This window comes from Acomys russatus, chromosome 5, assembly GCF_903995435.1.
Source record: "Acomys russatus chromosome 5, mAcoRus1.1, whole genome shotgun sequence".
NCBI classification, from domain to species: domain Eukaryota; kingdom Metazoa; phylum Chordata; class Mammalia; order Rodentia; family Muridae; genus Acomys; species Acomys russatus.
In genome coordinates, this window is record NC_067141.1 from 40,390,988 (window position 1) to 40,415,232 (window position 24,245).

Consider the following 24,245-nt stretch of genomic DNA (forward strand, 5'->3'; position numbering starts at 1 on the left):
ATACTTTGAAGGCTAAACTTCACCTCAACATAATTTGAATATTCAAAGCTGGTGGTACACAGGCCTTCCTAGTGAATGAGACTGATGCATATAGGGTAGACTCTGACACCACCAGCTCATGTTAGACGTGTGAAATATGAATCTTCTCATAGAACACAAACCCATAAGAATTGAACCAACAAGCCTGTTCACTCATGCTTATGTGCTAGGCTTGCTGGCACCCAGAGAGTATGTGCCAGTTTGTGGTAGGCTTTCAATGAATGCTAGTCATGAGGGTTCATTGATGTTATGTTATTAGGAAATTTAATAGTCAAAACATGGTGAATTCTATTCATGTAGCCATTCAAATTTTAGGAAAATAGTATTTCTATTTAATATCACACACACAAACACATGTTTCTTTTCTTAAAATTATAAAGTAGCATTGATCTTTTACTTACTTTCTTTAATTTAAGGGTTAATCTTGAGAGGAGGATATTTTCATCCATACTTCACTTGGATGAAATGAAATACAAATTCTCACTTAACAGCATCAGACTAAATCACAAATGTTTTTAATCTTCATTCAGACAACATTTGATCTGTGACATATTATTTTTTATGTTAAAAAGTAGCCTCTTAAATCCTTCCTACATCTAAAAATCAAAAAGTCTCCATTTCTCCAAACAAGTTTTCAAGAGCTACATGATATTTGTTATTTCTGTACATTTTGTATTGCCAGTGTGGAAAATTTTAACAAATTTATCAAAAATGAAGACACAGAGAGTGAAATAAAAAATCTAAGGAAGGCTACAGAGTGTTACATACATTATAAATAATAAACGACAAGGAGAAATGTCAGGGTTTGTTTGTTTTTCAGTCCTGTGGTTCATTTCTTTTTTGGTTCTTTTTGTTGTGGTTTTATTTTTACCTTTTTATTGAAAATAGCTTTCCCCCCCTCATATCATCTATCCTGACTACAGGCTCCCCTCCTTCTGCTCCACCCAGTTCCTCCTCACCTCTCCCATCTCAATCCACCCCCTTTCTGTGTCTCATTACTAAAGAAACAAGCTTCTAAATGATAGTAATAAATAAAATGTAATAAAGTAAAAAACCTAACACATTTGAATAGAACAAAACATATAATCAGAAGTAAAAGAGACAAGAAGGCACAAGGAATAAATATAGATGTAGAGACCCACTGATTTTCTCACTCAGGAATCCCATAAAAATACTAAACTGGAAGCCATAACATATATACATATATATGTTTATCCAAGTAAATACTGAAATATAAAAAATTAAGAGTGGTAAATTTTTATTTGTAAAACAAAACTATGATTTAATATCCCATTAGGTTAACAGAAGTTTCTGTTTAGATATGTACCCCCAGTTTTGAATTGAGTTACTTGTTCATTATATATGTTGTATATTAGCTCTCTACTTGATGTGTAGTTGGTAAAAATCTTTTCCTATTCTGTAGTCTGATACTTTGTTCAAATGATGGTGTCCTTTCTCATACAGAAGATTTTCAGTTTCATGAAGTACCATTTATTAGTTGTTTGTCTTAATCTGTGCCAACAGTGTTCTATTCAGAAATTTTTTTCTTGTGCCAAAGAGTTCAAGTCTATCCCCAACTTTCTTTTATATGAATTTCAGTGTATCTTGTTTAATGTTGAAGTCTTTGATCCACTTGGAGTTGTGTTTTGTACAGGGTAATAAGTATGGATTGATTTGGATTCTTCTACCTGAAGCAATTTAGTTTAACCAGCACCATTTGTTGAAGATGCCTTTTTTTCCCACAGTGTGTATCATTGGCTTTGTTATAAAAAGAAGGTGTGTTAATTTATTTCTTGGTTTTCAATTTGATTCCACTAATCAATGTGTCTACTTTTGTGCCAATACTATGTAGTTTATTTTACTAAATTGATTTTGGTAGGATGACCATTTTTACTATACTAATCCTATTAATCTATGGTCATAGTAGACCTTCCATCTTCTGTCCTCCAGTTTCTTCTTTCAATGACTTGAATTTTTAATTATACAAATTTTACACTTACTTGGTTAGAGATATCCTCAAATTTTTCATATTATTTGATGCTATTGTGAAGATGTGGTCTCACTGATGTTTGTATATATTAAGGCTATAGATTTTTACAGGTTAATTTTGTATCCTGTTATTTTGTTGAAAGAATTTATTGGCTGTAGGAGTTTTCTAGTGGAATTTGTAGGGTCACTTATATATGCTATCATGTTATCTGAAAATAAAGATACTTTGACTGTTTCCATTTGTATCCCCTTGAGCTCTTTCAGCTGCTCTGAGATTTCAAGTACTATATTGAATAGGTATAAAGAAAGCAAACATTCTAGTCTTGTGTCTGATTTTAGTAGAAAGTATTAGAGTTTCCTCCCATTTTAAGTTGACCCTGGCTATGGGTTTGCTGTATACTGCTTTTATTATGTTGAGATACCTCCTAGCACTTATGTCATGAAGAGGTGTTGGGTTTTGCCAAAGGCATTTCTGCATCTAAAAGGTGATCATGTGGTTTTTGTCTTGACCCATTTTTCATTCAGTAGTGAGTTGTTTACTTTCCATCCGTTTGAACATTTTCTGTTGTCCTTGTTATTTGTTGATATCCAACTTTAATTCTTGGTGGTCAGATGGATTGCTAGGGGTTATTTCAGCTATATCATATCTGTAGTGACTTGCTTCATGTCTAAGTATGTGGTCAGTTTTGGAGAAAGTAACAAGAGATGCTGAGAAAATATATTCTTTTGAATTTGGATGAAATGATCTGTAAATATATGTTAGATGCCTTTAGTTCATAACATTAGTTAGCTCTAGCATATCTCTGTTTAGTTATTGTCTGGATGACCAGTCTACTGGCAAGAGTGGGATACTGAAGTCTCTCACTACCAATGTGTGAGGGTCATATTGTCATGTTTCTTTTATGATCTTTGGTGTCCTTGCATTTAGTAGATGTTAAGAATTGCAATGTGCTCTTGGTGCATTTTCTCTTTGATGAGTATGTAGTGCTCTCTTTATTTTCTGATTAGTTCTGTTTTGAAGTATATTTTGTAAGATATTAAGATGGCTACATCAGTTTGTTTCATTGGCCCATTTGTTTAGAGTATCTTAATCCACCCTTTTACTCTGAGGTGATGTCATCTGAGGTGATGATGGTCACCCTAATGGATGCTGTTTGTTTGTGTCTGGAATAGGGGAAGCTTTGAAATTACTTAAAGTAAATATGTGGATAATTCTTCTCCCAAACATTTTCTCTTATTAATTACAAAAAGAAAATGTTTTTGTAGCTTAATTTTACAGATATTGCTTGCAAATATTTTAGAGATACATAACCTGGAATCCTTTTTCTTCTCTCTTTTTTCTTTGGTTCTAAAAAGTACATTGTTTAAGTATTTTGTATTTATTAGATGAAATAAGAGGTACTTTGCTTTGTAAAGATACTTTTAATGACTAGTTGACCTTTGGAGGAATTACTGTGTTTATAATAGACCCAGATTTTACTTGAGGATAGAACCAATCCATTGAGAGGGCTTAAAACCACTTCAAGAAGATATCTAGGTCTTCTTTTTAAAAAGAACTCACCCATTCCCAGAAGAGGTCTCTTTATTGTGATATTTACTTATCTAAGTCTTGAAAAAGAAGAGTTGAATTCTATTTTTTTTATTAATTTATTCTTGTTACATCTCAATGTTTATCCCATCCCTTGTATCCTCCCATTCTTCCCCCCCCCCCATTTTCCCACTATTCCCCTCCCCTATGACTGTTCCTGAGGGGGATTACGTCCCCCTATATATTCTCATAGGGTATCAAGTCTCTTCTTGGCTACTTGCTGTCCTTCCTCTGAGTGCCACCAGGTCTCCCCCTCCAGGGGACATGGTCAAATGTGAGGCACCAGAGTACGTGAGAAAGTCATATCACACTCTCCACTCAACTGTGGAGAATAGTCTGACCATTGGCTAGATCTGGGAAGGGGTTTAAAGTTTACCTCCTGTATTGTCCTTGGCTGGTGCCTTAGTTTGAGCGGGACCCCTGGGCCCAAATCTGCCTATCATATTGTTCTACTTGTAGATTTCTAGGACCCTCTGGATCCTTTTATTTTGCTGTTCTCCCATGTGTCTCTCATTTAGAGTCCCAATAGGATGCCTTCCCCTCTGTCCCAGTTTCCTGGTAAGTGAAGACTTTTGTGGGACATGCCCCTTGGGCTAGTATGCAGATATAAGTGAGTATATACCATTTGATTCTTTGAATTCTATTTTTAATGATAATATTTATTCTTTAGATTGCCTACTCTTTTTTTTTTTTTTTTCTGAGACAGGGTTTCTCTGTGTAATAACCCTGGCTGTCCTAGAACTCTCTTTGTAGACCAGGCTGGTCTCATACTCACAGAGATCTGAGTGTCTCTGCCTCCCAGTCCTGGGATTAAAGGCATGTGCCTCCACACACAGCTTAGATTGCCCACTCTTAATCAGTCATGTATACCCCATAAGTTCATGCTCTCTTATTCCTATTACTTAGGGAGTAGTATGAGCTTCTTACTTAATGCATGTTATGTGAAAGAATTTTAACCATATAAATTAGGAAATTGCATTATTTTTAAAAGTAGAGTTCATTACATTGTGATTTTTTTCCCAGCACCTGAGGGTTTTGAAGTAAACAAGAGTACATTTGCTTTCTGCTAAAGAGAATCACAATAATATGTGCAGCTAAGATCCTGAAACAGCCAACTTCCATGCCTTGGTCACTGGTCAGTGGCCATGGTTCCTTTGTTAGCTATTTGGTAAAATAAAGTGTGGATGAAAACTCACTCGAAACACTTACTCTTTTGTTTGAATTTTAACAGTGGTTTATTGATGAACCTATACTCTGTATATTTTTTTTTTATTTTGATGAAGCTGATTTCCTCTTGGTTTGTTCTATCTATCTATCTATCTACCTATCTATCTATCTATCTATCTATCTATCATCTATCATCTATCTCTATCATATGCCAATCTACCTATCAGTCTATCTTTCTTTCAGCCTGTTTGTCTATCTATATTTTTCATCTCTATATCATTCTGTGCATGCATGCGTGTGCGTGTGTGCATGTGTGTGTGTGTTTGCTGTGTTGTGTTTTTCTATGTATGTGTACAGAAACCAAAGGTTGATGACAGGTGTCTTCCTCACTCATATTACTTAATTTTTATGACAAGAGTTCACGTTCATCCTGACTTTGGGCTAGGAAAGATGTCCAGTAAATCTTGAAAAACTTGCTACATCTACCTTCTCCATGTAGGAATATGTGTGCCTTGCATTCCCCAACTCACACCAGCTTTTCACATAGATTCTGGGAGATCAAACTCAGAACCTTATGCTTGTGCTATGAACACTTGACTGATTGAGACATTTCTACAAACCTAGAGATGGCGGTTCTCTCAGAGCCCAGAGCTGAAGCTAGAACCCAGGACAAGCTTGAATACAAGGAACCAACACTGGCAATTTATTCTATTTAAACTATTAATGGATGTTTATATTTTTGTTATTACTTATATTAGTTATTTTTTCTGGCTGTTGTGATAAAAATTCTGACCAAAACAACTTAAAGGAAGAAAAGGTTTATGTGGCTTGTGGTTTCAAAGGCTAGAGGTCATCACGCAAGAAGCTCATAGCAGATTTAATTTGCATTTACATGATGGTGGCTAAGGCTGCTGAATAGTTTTTGAAGTATTTCTTGACAATTAATATTTCCTCTTTTGAAAACAGTCAATTTAGTTCTTTAGAATGTGTGTTGGTTGGATAACTATAGACTTTTGTGTTTAATTTTAAGAGTTTTTCATATACCCTGATGTTAATGCCCTATGTTGCTGACAAAGCTAGTTTTCCTATTCTATGATCGTCTTGTGACTCTAGTGATTGTTTCCTTTGCTGTATGGCTGTAAATACATGTCTTAGTTTCAGGTAAGCCCATTTGTCAGTTATTAGGTTTATTTCCTGTGCTACTAGAAAACCACTCAGAAGATTGTTGTCTGTCCCTATATTGTAGAGTATTTTTCTTCAGGAGTTTCAAAGTTTCAAATTATCAACAAAATCTCTGATCTATTTTAAATTGATTTTTATTCAGAGTGAGAGATATGGACCTAGTTTTATTCTTCTTCATGTTGAAATCTAATTTTCCTTGGGCTATTTATTAACAAATCTGACTTTTATTCAATATGTGTTTTTTATATCACTATATGTGCCTTCTATTTCTAGTTTCTTAACTTTTACATGAAGGTATTTGGAATTTTGTCAAATATCTTTTTTGTATTGACAGAGATGGCCAAGTGATTTCTGACTAAGTATATTTACATGAAGAACTACCTTTTATGATTTGTTTATGTTAAACCAACTCTGTATTCTTTGAATAACAGCAACTTGGTCATGGCACATGGTACTTTTACTGTATTTTAAAAAGATATTTATTTATTTTTATTTTATGTGTATAAATTTTTTGTCTACATATTTATATGTATCTTGCATGCATGCCTTTTACCTGAACAGGCCAGAAGATGGTGCCAGATGCCCTGGAACTGGAGTTATGGATGTTTGTGAGCTGCCCTGTGAGTGCTGGAAACTGAACCCAGGTCCTCTGCAAGAGCAGTGAGTGCCCTCATCTATGAAACATCTCTTTCTCCTTCTTCATATACTGTTGAACTTGACTTGAAGGGATTTTACTGACAATGCGGATGCATAGTTTCCTTCCTATGTTTTATCTTTTGGGTTTTATTTATTTATTTATTTATTTATTTATTTATTCACCTTACATTCTGACTGTAGCCACATCCCTCCTCACTTCCCAGTCTCACTCTCCCTCTCTTTCACTATCCCTCTCCCCTACTCTTCAGAAAAGGGGAAACCCCCTTCCTATACAACCCAGCTCACTAAATATTATCAAGAATGAGCATGCCCTCTTCCCCTGCGGCCTTGCAAGGCAGTCCGACCATGGGGAAGTAACCGAAAAGTTGGTATCTGGGATTTTCATCAAAATAATACTGGCTTAGTAGAACAAATTTATCAGTCCTATTTTATAGGATAGCTTAAGGAATGTTGATAATAGTTCTCCTTGAAAGGGTTACTAGAATTCAGCTGATTGTCGCTCCGGTCCTGGATTTTTTGTATGCTGGAATTCTGTTTATTAGATATTTAGTCTCACTGACACTTATGGATGTTTCCTTGTATTTTCTTGACTCAATTCTGGAAGGATATATATATATATACACACACACACATATGTATGTATATATATACACATATATGTATGTATATATATACACACATATGTATACACTCACATATATATTCATTTCATCTAATTTTACAGATCTATAAAATTTTAAAGTACTCTCTAATAACTCTCTATATATCATTGGAATCTTCACTAATCCATAGCTTTAACTTCATTAATCTCAGGATTTTTTTCCTTTGCTTGATTAGTTTGTTTAAGGATTTTTAAAATCTTACTTATTTTTCAACAAAGTAACTCTTGTATTGTTTCACTGTATTTTCCACTTAGTCTCCCTTTAATTAGCTTCATTTCTTATCTTTAATATTTCTTGTTGTCTGTTACAAGGCTTAGATTGTTCTTGGTTTACTATTACCTTTGAGGTACATCATTAGGTTAATGAAATCTTCCATCCTTCCTTCCTTCCTTCCTTCCTTCCATCCTTCCTTCCTTCCTTTCATCCTTCCTTCCTTCCTTCCATCCTTCCTTCCTTCCTTCCTTCCTTCCTTCCTTCCTTCCTTCCTTCCATCCTTCCTTCCTTCCTTCCTTCCTTCCATCCTTCCTTCCTTCCTTCCATCCTTCCTTCCTTCCTTTCTTCCTTTCTTCCTTCCTTCCATCCTCCTTCCTTCCTTCCTTCCATCCTTCCTTCCTTCCATCCTTCCTTTCTTCCATCCTTCCTTCCTTTCTTCCTTCCTTCCATCCTTCCTTCCATCCTTCCTTCTTTCCTTCCTTCCTTCCTTCCTTCTTTCCTTCCTTCCTTCCTTCCTTCCTTCCTTCCTTCCTTTTTATTTCTTTCTGTACAAACGTTCATAGCTATAAAACTTTCCTCTTAGCAATGCTTAATTTGTATCATAAAGATCAAAAGAAAGATTCCGATAAGTTGTAGTTTAATTTCATTTGCCTGGGGGAACATTTTAATATCTTCATAATCCAAGCATTGTCCATATATTTCTGAGCTTTTTTATAGTTTTCTTGTTATACATGTGTGTGTGTGTGTGTGTGTGTGTGTGTGTGTGTGTGTGTGTGTGTTGTGTTATAAGATATGGAAATTCATTTCAATTTTGGATTTAACTAAACTTTCTTCATTTCCTATTTTAAATGTTTTTTGTTTTTTCGTATTTACCATGTCTTCATCTTTGGTTCGGATATCCTTTTTTTTTTCTTTAAGAAGATATCTTTTTCTTCTTCTTCTTCTTTTTTTTTTTTTTTCAAGAGACAGCCTTGAAGATCTGTAGACTAGGCTAGCCTCGAACTCATAGAGATCTGTCTGCCTCTGACTCCTGAGTGCTTGGATAAAAGGTGTCCACCACCACCATCTAGCAGGAGATATCTTCTTAATGTACATGTTATTTTTCAAGGCTCAATCAACCTATCATTCAGTTGTAGAAAAGAAACTCCTGCAAAGTCAATTAGAAGGCTCTAAAACATCACCAAGGAACATAGCCCTGAATAGGCAAAGTCACTCTAGATCGTCATGATGGTCAAAGATAGGTACAGTCAATGAATGAGATAAGTAAAGGGTCCAGAAAAAGTAGAGAAAAGGAAGAAAGAAAAAGAAAATGAGTAGAGAAGAATGCTACATAAGGAAGGCAGTAGCCAGTGATTAGAGGAGGAAAGGGTATGGAAAGATTGACCAATAGTGAAAAGGATGTTTTTTGTTTGGTTAATTTTTTTGTTTATTTGTTTGGTTTTTTAGTTTTTCAAGACAGGGTTCCTCTGTGTAGCCCTGGCTGTCCTGGACTCACTTTGTAGACCAGACTGGCCTTGAACTCACAGCGATCTGTCTGCCTCTGCCTCCCGAGTGCTGGGACTACAGGCGTGTGCCACCACGCCCGGCTTGAAAAGGATATTTTAATGTGGATATATTTAATAAGTGGAATGAACAAGAAGACACACACACACACACACACACACACACACACACACACACACACATATATATTAGAAGTCAATATCATAAAACCAAGATACTATTAAATATGGGGAAACATGGCTTGCGGGCACAAAAAAGAAAAGAAGCTGGAAGCTAAAGAAAAGAAAACAATGCTCCCTTAAAAGGAGGAAGTGAACAAATAAAATAAAATTTGATAAATATCAATAGAGAAATTATTGCTGAAATGGGAAAAGGAGTTCTCAAAAGAATAGATGTTAGGAAGGCTTCTTTCTGGGCCCTGGAATACTGGGAACAGATAGTCATATCCACTGGTGAGAAGGCCAATAGAATGGTGGGCTCCTGTCTTCCTACGTTCTATACTGTTGCCATATGTCTACGTTCACCAGAGCTTTCTTCTTTGAGAACATGGGCCACATGTAGCTTTGCACTCCTGAGGCCTTGGCACATGAACTCTCCTGAGATTCCCCAGATAGTAGCTTAGCTACACTGAATGTATATTGGTGAACGGAGGAAGAGGAACTACTTTCAAGGCCTACATATTTATCACCATGTTGGGGGGCTGCATTTGTGAGCACCGTGTACACGCCTGGAATTTAAAATTCTTTGGCTCAACCTAAGCTCATGATGGCTAGTTTGTTCAAGAATTTGATCTGCCCATTGGCTTTGTCCTTGGAGCTATCAAAATGTAGGGTAAATATGAGTTGATATTGAAGACCAGCTTCGACACCACAGGGTAAACTGAGTCAGGGTAATAGACTTTCTCTGAGGGCAACTTTCCAGGCCAGAACTGATTGGTATGGGAAGTGCCACTGATAGTGGCAAGCTAAGGGCCAGAATTAAATTGCTGGTGGTGAGCCAATGCTGATAGCTTCCTGGCATGGGCTTACACTTATTATGGGCTAGAACTGTTGGTTCTAGTGTGTACTTCCACTGATAGTGGCAAGTTTCTAAAAATGAAAGGAAAGGAGAGAAAAAGACTGTCTGTGTGTGTGTGTGTGTGTGTGTGTGTGTGTGTGTGTGTGTGTGTGTGTGTTCTCCCACAGCTTTCTCCCAGCAAGATCTTCAAGCAGTACAAAAATCACAATGTGGTTACGTTCTATTTTTCTTTAAGTAAATGATTACAATGAGTATACATAAAAATGATGTTCCCTGATACCTTCATATGATCCAATGTTTTATGTATTAGGAGTGAGAAAAAAATAAGAAAAACAAATTATTCCCAAGAACCCATATGCATTTGTAACTAAACAATTTACTATATATTAATAAAGTGTGAGAAAGCAGGTAATTTCTCAGGCAGCATTTCTTTACTGGCAGGCTGCAATTTGTGGTTACAAAGAAAGAATCAATTATCTTAGAAAGTAATCTTATAAAAATCTTAAAAGAATAAACAATCTAACTTTTATATTAATAATCAGCCATTTCTACTTTAAATCTTTAAGGTGTGCGTCTACTCATTTATAATTTTATTAAATCATAACAGGAAGCTGGGAGCAGAAAAAAATAGGTAAAAGGAAATTAGTCATTATTTCAGTCACTGCCCAAGCCTGAAAGAGTCATGTCAGCCAGTGCTGGGCTATTCTAGCTCGCCAACCACAAAAAATCCCTATTAAGAGTAAACTTTTTGATCTTAGCCATTCTGATGGGTGTAAGATGGAATCTCAGACTTGTTTCGATTTGCATTTCACTGATGACTAAGGAAGTTGAGCCTTTCTTTTTTTTCCCAATTTTTAAATAACTGATTGTTTATTATAGAAAATTTCAAGTAACCACAAAAATAGAGAGAATAATATAAGTCTCATACAACCTGCAATATCTTTCAAGAATTATTAGCATTTGCCAATCATGTTTCTTCTACCCCCTTCTCACCTACTTTTTTTAAAAATATTTTTCTTATAGTTGAGCCATTCTTTAAGTGTTTCTCAGCCATTTGATATTGCTCTGTTGAGAATTATCTGTTTAGTTCTGAGCCCCATTTCTCAATTGGGTTATTTGGTTTGGTGGTGTTTAATTTCTTGAGTTCTTTATATATTTTGGATATTAGACCTTTGTCAGTTGTAGGGTTGGTGAAGATCTTTTCCCAGTCTGTAGGCTGTCACTTTGTTCTGTTGACAGTGTCTCCTCCCTTACAGAAGCTTCTCAGCCTGATGAGGTCCCATTTATTAATTGTTGACCTTAAGGCCTGGGCTGTTGGTGTTCTGTTCAGGAAGTTGTCTCCTGTGCCAATGTGTTCCAGGCACTTCCCCCCTTTTTCTTCTAACCATTTTATTGACTCTAGATGGCTAAGATAAAAAATTCAAGTGACACCACATGCTGGCGAGGATGTGGAGAGAGACCACTCCTTCATTTCTTGTGGGAATGCAAAGTAGTACAGCCACTTTGGAAATCTATCTGGTGCTATCCCAGAAAACTGGGAATAAGGCTTCCTCAAGACCCAGATATTCCACCCCTTGGAATATACCCAGAAGATGCTCCAGCACACAACAAGAAAATTTGCTCAACCATGTTCATAGCAGCCTTATTCATAATAGCCAGAACATGAAAACAGCCTAAGTGTCCCTCAGTAGAAGAATGAGTAAAGAAACTGTGGTACATTTACACTATGAAATACTACACAGCTATTAAAAACAAGGAATTCCTGAAATTTGTGGACAAATGGATTGAACTAGAAATGATCATAATGAGTGAGTTCACCCAGAAACAGAAAGACTCAAATGGTATATACTCATTTATATCTGGACACTAGCCCAAGGGGCATGTCCCATGAAAGTCTTCATTTACCAAGAAAGTGGTACAGAGGGGAGGACATCCTATTGGGACTCTAGGTGAGAGAAACATGGAAGAATGGGGAAATAGAAGAATCCAGAGGGTCCTAGAAACCTACAAGTAGAACATTATGATGAGCCCAGGGGTCCTGCTCAAACTATGGCACCAGCCAAGGACAATACAGGCCGAAAACTTTGTACCCCTACCCAGATCTAGCCAATGGACAGGACATTCTCCACAATTGAATGGAGAGTGGGGTCTGACTTTCATGTGAACTGTGGTGCCCCATATTTGACCACGTCCCCTGGGTGGGGAGGTCTGATGGCATTCAGAGGAAGGATAGAAGGCTACCAAGAAGAGACTTGATACCCTATGAGCATATAAAGGGGGAGGAGGTCCCCCTCAGTCACAGTAATAAGGGAGGGGAGTAAGGGGGGAATGGGAGGGAAGGAGGAATGGGAGGATACAAAGGATGAGATAGCAGTTGAGATATAATATAAACAAATTAATAAAAAATACTTTTTAAAATTAAAAAGTTATGTAGAAAAAAAGAGTGAACTTTTTCTTAACTTCAAATTGTTCTCTAAGATATTTTTTTGCATCAGAGCAAATAGCAAAAAAATCTTTACCTAACTTTGATAAACAATTTATTTTTTCCTAAGATTGTCTACACCAGAGCCACTAGCAAAAACATCTTTACCCAACCTTGCTAAACAATCTATTTTTCCAAATTCCTTCTAAGGGCAGTGGTCATTGCTAGCAATCTACATCTCTAAGTTCTTTTCAAGGGTGGTGGTTGAATCATTAATCTGCTTGAACAGCAATGTTTGCAAGAGATAAAGCCTTTTTTATTGTGACTCCCAGTGATGCTGCCCAGTAAGGGGCTGGAAGCTCCCTTAAAGTTTGCACACAACTCATATATGGCGTGGGAAGTGGTGGACACAAGGGCACCAAGCAGGACCTATGCTCCATAACAGCATGAAGTCCTTAGGACGTGTAGTCCTCAGGGTTATGGCATGGGTGTGTCTCAGTGAGGCTAACCTGTGGCCTGCATTCACCTGTGAGCTGCATTCCATAAGCTCTAGAGCTGTTTTGCTGTTCCTTCTGCTCAGCCTTCAGCAGGTGGGATTTGTGCTAAGCCACAAAAAGCATGGTCACATCTCCTTATGTTCTTCCACACCCAAGCCAGCCTTCTGCAGCCCACCAAACACTTGTGTCACCAGTGTAAGGCTCTCCTGCTCTGCACCACTGCCTCTGGGCTTTCTCTCTCCCAGGGTGGAGGTCCCCAGACAAGTGTACATCCTTTGACCGGAGCTTTAGGTTAGCTTAGTTTTTGATGAGAGAATCTCTCTCAAGATGGTGCTTCATTGCTGGCCTCCTACACAGTGACTCAATGGAGGTTCTGCTGACAACCTACCCCCCAGAAAAACCAATTTCTTGCTAAAACACAGAACTTACCTGGGTCTTTTGAGAGTTGTGACTGTTTCTGAGGCTAGGCCTGTCTGGCTTTCTCATGGCTTATGCTCTGGGATTTGTTTAGAGTCCCACCTGGACCAGGAAACTACAGGGCTCAGGTCGTGTTGAGTTCCTTTTGATGCAGAAGGGCTTTTTTTTTTTTTTTTTTCCTCTCCTCCTTTCTATTATCTTTCACTTAGAAATAAAGTTTCTTTCCAGCTTCCCTCATTGGATTAAAGTTTATTTCTTTTTTCCCTCAACTCTCTCCTCCCCAGGCTTTCCCAGTAGCATCAATTGGTCCGCTGTTTTGCCCAGAATTCCCTATAACTAGTAAAATCAGGAAGTTGGCACTGACCCAGTAGTATGTTCATGTCGCTTGGCTGTATGCTGCTTGTGTGGAGTAAGTCACATGGCATTAGTTGTCAGGCTTCTGTCTGTGTAGATGAGATCGACAACTTTCCCTTGCTCTGCATAACAGTGCTGCAGAGTGCAGTTGGTGAGGTCTGGGTGAGGTTCCCATCAAGGCCATTCCCCCAGTGAAGTCACATGATTGCATTCACATGGTATATCTTTGTTAGGATCATCCAATTGTTATATATGAGACTTTTTAAAAAAAAAATCACAAAAGTCCTTAAAGGCTTCAAATTTAAAGCAGAATTCAAAAGACTACAATTTCAATGTTCATTTATATAAAGAAATCAAATAGTTATGAAACTTTTCATAAGATATATTTAATAAATCTTGGCACCTTCTAAAATGGCATTGAATATTTACTTAAGTTTCTGCCTCATAAGAAAATGTCAGAACAAAAGAATCCAATGGCCTCACAGTCTAGGTCTAACACAGGAGTTACATGGCTATAAACTATATAGCAGACAGGATTCAAAATTTTGGATTGGTGGAAAATCTTTTCTACCTAAATTTTACCTCTTGGATAGTCTTCTTACAGTTTCCTCATTCTACCACTTTAAAATATTCATATTATATTTATTTATGTTGTATTCATGCATGTTTGTGTGTGCGTGCATTTACTGCTGCATCCATATGCTATGATGTTGCCCTATGAAGGTCATAAGACTATTTGCTGAAGTTGCTTCCTTCGTTCCATCATGTGGGTCTTAGGCATTAAATTCAGTTCTTAAGGCTTGGCAGCAAGTACCTTTATTAGCTAAGCTATCTTGCTTTTTTTTTTTTCTGATTTAAAACTTTTTCCTTAATGTTTTTTTTTTTCTTATAAAAATATCACTTATTCTAATTATAGTGTTATTTCACTCTACAGTAGCCACTTCTTAAAGAATATAATGCAAATATATTTAAGACTTGTTTATTTATTTATTTTATGTATATGGGTACTTTGTCTTCATGTGCGTCTGCACACCAGAAAACAGCATCAGAGAGCTGCCATGAGGGTGCTGAGGATAGACTCAGGACTTTCAGAAGAACAGTGAATGCTCTTAACCACTGAGCCATCTCCCCATCCCAAAATGCAAATATTTTAATAAAATTCAATGCTTCAAAGTTTTGCAAAGATGGTGACTTCCATATAATACCCTACTATCAGACTTGTTACAAAATCCACTAGGTAAGCAGAATAAAATAAAAAATTGTAAAGTATCAGCCACAGTTAAAAGGAAAAACTTTAGAAATAGCTTGCATATTTTCAAAACATCATATACTTTGCATCAAAATTTCTGCTTGCCTTTATTTTTAGTGATCCCCCTCTTTTTGAGACATAGTTTTACTATCTACTTCAAGCAGGCATTAAAGTAGAGATCCTTATGTTTCCACCTTTTAAGTATTCCCTAGGATTGCTTTAGGGATAATTTTTCTAAGCTTACTCTTACCATATAAATTGAAACCTAAGATGATAATTAACCTATATTATAAGATATTACTGCTATTTTGTTATGAGTATTCTTTTTTTATTATTATTAATTTATTCTTGTTACATCTCAATGTTTATCCCATCCCTTGTATCCTCCCATTCCTACCCCCCCCCATTTTCCCATTATTCCCCTTCCCTATGACTGTTCCTGAGGGGGATTACGTCCCCCTATATATTCTCATAGGGTATCAAGTCTCTTCTTGGCTACCTGCTGTCCTTCCTCTGAGTGCCACCAGGTCTCCCCCTCCAGGGGACATGGTCAAATGTGAGGCACCAGAGTACGTGAGAAAGTCATATCACACTCTCCACTCAACTGTGGAGAATAGTCTGACCATTGGCTAGATCTGGGAAGGGGTTTAAAGTTTACCTCCTGTATTGTCCTTGGCTGGTGCCTTAGTTTGAGCGGAACCCCTGGGCCCAAATCTGCCTATCATATTGTTCTACTTGTAGATTTCTAGGACCCTCTGTATCCTTTTCTTTTGCTATTCTCCCATGCGTCTCTCATTTAGAGTCCCAATAGGATGCCTTCCCCTCTGTCCCAGTTTCCTGGTAAGTGAAGGCTTTCGTGGGACATGCCCCTTGGGCTAGTATGCAGATATAAGTGAGTATATACCATTTGATTCTTTCTGCTTCTGGGTTAACTCACTCATTATGATCATTTCTAGCTCAATCCATTTATCCACAAATTTCGGGAAGTCCTTGTTTTTAATAGCTGAATAGTATTCCATAATGTATATGTACCACAGTTTCTTTATCCACTCTTCTAAAGGTCTAATATCCAAAATATATAAAGAACTCAAGAAATGAAACACCACCAAACCGAATAACCCAATTGAGAAATGGGGCTTGGAACTAAACAGAGAATTCTCAACAGAGGAGTATCAAATGACTGAGAAACACTTAAAGAAATGCTCAACCTCCTTAGTCATCAGGGAAATGCAAATCAAAACAACTCTGAGATTCCATCTTACACCCATCAGAATGGCTAAGATCAAAAACTCAAGTGACACCTCATGCTGGAGAGGATGTGGGGAGAGAGGAACACTGCTTCATTGCTGGTGGGAATGCAAACTAGTACAGCCACTTTGGAAATCTATCTGGTGCTATCTCAGAAAAATGGGAATAGGGCTTCCTCAAGACCCAGCTATTCCACTCCTTGGAATATACCCAGAAGATGCTCCAGCACACAACAAGAAACTTTGCTCAACCATATTCATAGCAGCCTTATTCATAATAACCAGAACATGGAAACAGCCTAAGTGTCCCTCAGTTATGAGCATTCTTATGTGAAAATAGGTCATATAAGTGCTATAGGAAACATACATTTTTACCGAGCCTTCTTAATTCAGACGTTCAAGTTTCTGTACTGTTAAAAATCAAAGCTGACTTGATTTTCATTGCTAAATGTAAGCACCCCCCAAATACATATGACTTCTCAATTAAATGTGGTGTTGCACTGGAAAGAAGAAGTAGTGGCAAATTCATTTCTATCAACGCAATAGTAGAAGAAAAGTGCGTACCTCATATATTACTACTGATGCTAAGCACTGAGTCCTGCAAAACCCATGGACCTTGAGAAGCAAAGACTGAGCAGTAATAACATGCACTGTCCACTGCTTCCAAATACATGACGCTTGCTCACTAACGTGCATGATTTGTACTTTTAAAAGAAAATAAAACTGAATGGAAAGTTGTCACATGTAGCAATGTGTGTACTGTTTTGTGTAAAGCTAGCTAGGGATACATTTGCTAGGTTTGAGCTAAACATTACTTTGTACTGCTGAACAGTAACCTAAGCTGATGTATAACCTAACCTTCTTACAAGGAGCTGATTTCCGCCAATCCAAGGTAGTCAACGCAAGCTGTGTTCAAGTAAAACAGACCCAAACTGTAACCATTTTGGGCTCCCTCTATTCTGTTCTCTAGATCCCCTTTTCTTTTCACTGGCTATAAATACAACCTGCCCAGATGGTGGAGTGGGCTATTTTGAATGACACTTTGGATAACTGCTTGAGTCTGGAATTACAAATATAGCCAACAAAGATGTAGAAACATAGATCTGTTATAATTTCTCCTTTAATCATTGTGTGCTTACAACACATCAACAGGGCTGCAGTTAAGCACATCTATGGCCCTTACAGAGGGCCTGGTTTGGTTCCTAGTACCCACGTGGTAGCTCAAAACTGCCTCTAATTTCAGCTACAGCAGAGCTATATTCCCTTTTTGGGCCTCTGCAGGTACCTGCCATGCATGTTGTACACTTAAACGTGTACAGGCAAGTGCACAAAATAAAAGTAAATAAATAAAAATAAGTATATTTAAAGGCTTAGGAAAAATCCACAAATATATGCTATGCATATAGTATAGGGAAGATAAATAACTTATTTATTGTATTATGATTAAGAAAACTTGAAAGCTGCTGCTTTACCTTTGGATTTCTCCTGCTTTTGGTTGCTATTTCCTGCATATGAAAGTGTGATTTATTCTTATGGTTATTTTGGCCATGTCTACTCTGTCTCCCCAGCAATACACATGCCACGTTAGATATCAGAGCTCTTCCTTTCACTGACAATGTTCTCAAGACTTTTCTTGCCTGGGGAAGGTCCTACTTGGCACACTCATCCCTTTACACTGAATTTCAAGCTTGTCACATGACTTCTAGCAAGAGTGGTCTACAGTGAGCAAGGACTTCTCCAGAACACCCCTTCTTAATAAATTGCTTCATCCGCTTCTTATAACTAACACAATTTTCACAGAAATTGGGTAATCTACATTCTAGGAATGACAAAGAGCTTTCTCTTGATTGATATGACAGTGTGGGCAGTTGCCAGGTAAATCTGGCAAGCAACGCTGCTTTAATTGGCCCATCGATTTCAATTAGTGTCTTGTATTTATGCATAATAAATTTTCACATAAACTTTAATGTGATGATCAGATCTGGCAAGTCCAGGTACACAGCTGACTGAACCTTTGGTGGCTTATTTATATGAAGCATTGTGTAAATATTTTCTGTTTTTGTCTCCCTATCACATTGCAAGGTCCCAGAATCTTCATGCTGTGTTTATTATTAAGGATTTGATGTATATATGTGAAATAAATAAAAATATGAATGGGCTAGAATGTCTAAGGTCAGTTCTCTCTTACTTTGAATTTACCTTACTTCTTTTAAATTGATGTGTGGCTCCCCTTTACCTCCTGTCTCTAGTAACCACACTGTTCTATTGTCGACTGTAAGATTGATGGGCTTAGATTCCACATGTGAGCCAGAGCATGTGCAATTTGTCTTTCTCTGCCTGACTTACCTCATTTAAAGCAAAGTGCCTGTGTGACATCTTTGTAAAGCTGAATAGTGTTTTGTTGTATATACATGCCACATTCTCTCTGTTCACTCAGCTACTGATGGACATTTATGTTGATTCCAGCTCGGCTACTGTAAATAGTGCTGAAATAAACATGGAGTGCAGATGTTCCTTTGACATATGGTTTCCTTTTGGGAACACTATGATTGCTGGACACATGGTAGTAGAACATTTTGGGAAATCTCCATACTGTTTTCTTAATCAGTTACTCATTCACATTCTTGCCAATAGTAGATGGGTTCCTCCTTTCTCTGCATGCTCACCAGCATTTGTTACTTTTTATTGTATGGCAATAAATATCATACAAGGGGATATTGCAGTACAGATTTGACTTGTATTTTTTGATAGAGTTAAATGGTTGTGTCTAAAGTATTTGGTATCTTTCTTTCTCTCAGAAACGTCTAAGGAGCTTGAATAAGCTACAAATAAATAGCAGGGTTTCCTTCATACATAGAATGGGAAAACTGATACTATCAAGATGTCCATAGACTTAGAGTGTCCTGTGGGTATATGATTCAGCGAGATTCTCACTATATAATTTTAAAGGCTTGTCATCACAGACATATAGAAAAGATGAAATCCTGATGTACATTCAGAACCATAAAATATCCCCCAAACACTCAAAATGATTTTAATCAAAGGAAAAAACAGTGGAGAAGTCAGAGGATCTGGTGTTAAAATAAACTACAAATGCTTGTAACCAAAAATAGCATGGCACTGACAAAAGAAAATGCACAGAGAGCATAAGAAATAGAAGGGGAGCACAGAGCCATGACAGCATACTTAGAACAAGCTGGAATTTTAGAGAGTCACCAAGAACACAACAAGGAAAGAAGAATCTCTTCAGTACATGATGCAGAGAAACTGGATAAAAGCACATACAGAAGAGCCAGTGAACTGAAGACCTTTTTCTATGAAAATACTAGGAAGAGAGAGCTGCTGCACAACATGGGCACAGGCAATGCCATTTTATCTAAGCTCACTACACTATAGTCAACACAAGCAAAAACAGACAAATGACATTACATTGACTAAATGCTTACTCAGCAAAGGGCATAATAATAGAGCAAGCAGTGAAACTATGGAATGGTAGGAAGTATTTTCAAGCAGCAGCCTAAGGGTGAATTTATAAGAAATTCAGAACATCATAGCAGCAAGGAAATATTCTAAATTTAATGAGGAAATCAATTAAGATCAAGTTGAAGGAATAGACATATTTTCGTTCAACCGTAACGAGGGTATCAGCGGAAGGTTCAGCTCTCTGCACACTTCCTTGTTTCATTTGAAGTTTATCCTGCAGGAGATCTTATTTAAACCTAGGGCTTCATCTATCAACTCTACCAAAAAGAAAAGTCCCCAACACTTCTCTGTGTCCTGAACTCCAATCTGTCTCTAAACAAGCCTTCAACGATACATCTCTATCAGAAGCATGATCTCTCTCTCTCTCTGTCTCATCAGCCAAAGTGTACTTTCCAGCTGAATGCCAATGGGTTTTCAATGTTGCCCTTCTCATCCCACACACATAACATTGAATCCTGAGGAGGTTTGTTCCTTTTTTTTCCCTCACTGGACCTATTCAAGATTTTCTGTTCTTCGTAGTGTTGAATACCTTCGTTCTTAAAAGTTCTATTTCTTCCTCTACCCAATGTCAAAAAGTATGACCTTAATAGAGAAAAGTTAATCTCTTTGCCTCAACATCTTAGCTTTTTATATGGACTAGTTTATGATACTGACGCACAATATTTGTCAACTATCTATCACCTCTCTGTCAAATGCATTCTTTTAGGAATCTGAGCTGTAGCACTAAATGAATCCAACAATATATACACTCATAGACTTTGTAGACAGTGACGTTTACAGTCACAATACCAGTATAGACACATGTAGCAACACAAAAAGGCAGTACTAATTTATGAGAAAAAAGTAAGAGAATAGGAAAAGACAGATTAACCAGGTACATTTTAAAGTATAATTGTTTTTCAATGAAGTTTAAAAATTTAGTCACTTAAGGGAAACTTGCAGTTTACTGGATAATTGTCCCAAAATGCTCTGCTCTTTCTTTATCTCTATTCAATCACATGCATTAACAATCCATGTTAAAAAAAAAACTTATCTAAACTCCAAAGACTTAGTACAAGATTTCAAATCTAGTCTTAACTGCTCTTTCTTGCTCTCATTTCATAAATACAAAAACTTAGCAGTATTGGTTAACTTCTTCTTCTTCTTCTTCTTCTTCTTCTTCTTCTTCTTCTTCTTCTTCTTCTTCTTCTTCTTCTTCTTCTTCTTTGTTATTGCTTATTTAAATGGGTCCATTCCTATCTGAATAACCATTTTTTCATTCCCTTTTTGCAAAATTCCTTCTTGTTTGGGAATCTTCACATAAACACATACTTCTGTCAACTATGTGGAATTATGTTATCTGTGATATTATAGGAAAGAGGAAGAAAATAGCAGATAAGATTGCTTTTAAAGGTGATATGAGTTTATATTATGATAAATCTCATGATATTAGATTTCAGGGAAAATATGATAAATATGAAAAGGTTATTAGGTGAGACTTATTAGTACTACTATGGAAAGAAAATTAGACTTGAATGAAAGATAGTAGACCTTTTCATTGAAAATATAATCAAGACATGAATAACTTGCATGGAGTAATACTTTTGTCCAAAAGTGAATTCTACATTGCATAATGGATAAGAATGACTGGAGTTTGCAAGAATGACCATCATAGCTGCAGGGAACAAAAATGACAAGGTCTGTTAATTTGTCATAGTGAACCTCATGTAGAGATAGCCCTGCAGGGTGTGTTATCAACCACAGTGCTTGAGTTTATGATGTCTTTCTCTTCACCAACTTGACCAGAGAATGTCTAAACCATGAGAACTTACTTTTAGCCAATCTTTTTACTTGTGCTTATTTTAAAAATGTTCTCAGCTCTGCTTATTAAAATATAATTACATAGCTTTTACTTTATTTTGAAATAGGGTTCTTATTAGGGCAGACTTACCTAGAATGCTGATTCTCCTACTTTCACCTCAGAAAAGCTGGGATTGTAGGTGTCTATCAGAGTAGCTGGTTTTCACAGCTTTTTAAATTTGTGTTTAATTTCATTGTCTCTAGTAAAATCAGAGCCTATCAAAATATATTTCTACTAAAATATCAGAGTAGCTGGATTTCACAGCTTTTTAAATTTGTGTTTAATTTCATTGTCTCTAGTAAAATCAGAGCCTATCAAAATATATTTGTACTAAAATATCAAGTTTTCTTATTTTGCTACCTTTTCCTTTTTTCTTTTATTTTTTTCCCCTGAGACATGGTTTCTCTGTGTCACCTTGGCTGTCCTGTACTCACTTTGTAGACCAGGCTGGCCTTGAACTCACAGTGATCAGCCAGCCTCTGCCTCCCCAAGGCTACCTTTTGTCAAGGACAGTTATTATCCACTGAAGTACACTTTGCCTCATATTGCCCTAAAGAAAATAAACACTTACTCTCCATTCAGACATACAGAATAATTGTCTGGATAATTCATGGCAATCCCTCTAGCCAGCCATCTCTCTCTTGGGTGGAGAACCAGTCCATGGGGCTGGACTTTATCTGAACAAAGTCTTTCTATTGGATGAGATAAAGACTATTGGAATGCTTGTCTATGAAAGGTGCTGCCTATATTTATATACCTCTTGGGGTGATCTGAACGCAAGCCATGAAACCAATCTTCTGTGCATATTTGGTAAGGATCTGAAGGGAAGTTGAATCAGTCTCTAGTATCTCCATCTCACATTGAGGAGAGTAGATCCTAGTGAGGACTAGGAGGATGTACTCAAATCCTATTTTCAGAATAAGTATGATTCTGGATTTTGATATTCATTATGTCCTTAGATTGGTTCTAAATTATTCATAATCCATAAGAAGATAGAATAGATATAGATACATGGAGAAAGAATTTTTTCTTCCAGAACAGTATTTTAAAGTGTCTGGTATTTCTCATCTTCAAAGTCTTAGAGACTTCAGCATTAACATCCCCAAATAAAACTCAAAATCTTGGGAAAAAAATAAATAGCAAAACACAATTATTTCCAGTATCCTTGCTCTCGTAAAGGACACTGCTTTTTCTAGTTGTATAAAATAGAAGCCCCCAAAATCTGTTCTGACACCATTCTTTCATTTCATATACCTACTTATCATGAAAGATGGCTTTTATCTCTTGACTACTTCTCAAACAACTGTTATCTCTGTCTCCACCACCAGCTTTCTGTTCTAAAATGTTATCAGTGGTGATCCAATACTTCAGAGTGGACATATTCTCAGTGGCAGGGTGGGTGCAACTGATCTCAGATATGTGTGAAATCATTAGCCTCTCTATGTGTACAGAAAACTCAATAACAAACAGGGTGACATTTTAAAAAATTGGGATGTGCCTACAAAAGGGCAAGCTTGGATGCAGGCAGAGTCAACAGTCAAACTCTGCCAAGACAGGATAAGCAAGTCCTGAATAGTTCCTGCCTCACAAATATGTCTGTCAGATATTTTGGGTCAGAAGGCTGAAGATGATGATCTAACGTTATAGAGAATTTTGGGTGACAATTCAACTATTTGGGTAACAAACTGTCTCTGTCATCTTCTCATTTGGAAAGCTACTAACCTGTACTCCTGGTACACTCTGGTAATCAATTTCATTCCTTCTCAAGTCTCTGTTTTACAATTAAGCTTAGTTGTTTCAGGATTAAGATGATTTTAGGTCTAGATAGATGTTTTAAGTTGATAATGATGAGATATGATAGATATCTATTTACAGTCAGAATTTTAGATGCACCAAGATAGGAAAGATGTTTTCTTCAAGTCTGTCAAATACAAATAGCAAAACACTAAGAATGTAAGGGTTATATAATTCCTGATTATGTCATGGTTCTTCTTGCTATACGTAGTTTATTGTATATATGTGTAATAATATAAATGTATATGTAAAAAATAAAAAATGTTTAACCAAAAAAAGGAAAAATGGGAGTTACTTGGACATAAAAATATTGTTAAATAATATGTTGCATATGTCAAAATGTTTGATAATCTAAATGTAATGACAGTAATTCTTAAAAGCAACATGCCATTCTAAACTGAATCATGAAGATATAAAAATGCTGGCATGGACATATATCCAATAAATACATGAGAACCAATATAAAATACATTTACCACCACCACCACCAACAACAACAACAAAAGTATTTCAGAAAAATTCAGACAATTTACATTTTTCTTCTATACTGTAATCTTCTTATATAATAAGAAAAATTATTGCTGCATCCAATATTATGAGATTTTCCCCCAACACACCATACACAACACACACACACACACACACACACACACACACACACACTAATATAAGTCCCATGTCTTACATGTAAGTTCTTGATGTATCTTAAAGTAACAGATTGTCTTTCTATTTGTGTCCTATTTAATTTCTTTTTTTAAAATTCTTTTTATATTCTGTGTTATGTTGACTAGTTTTATACGTTGAATCGTTCTTACAATCCAGTGATGAATCCTAATTGACAGTGCTTTATAATCCTTTTGCTGTGCTATTTTGTTTACATTACTAATTCATGGCTGAGATTTTTGCATTAGTATTTATCAGGGAG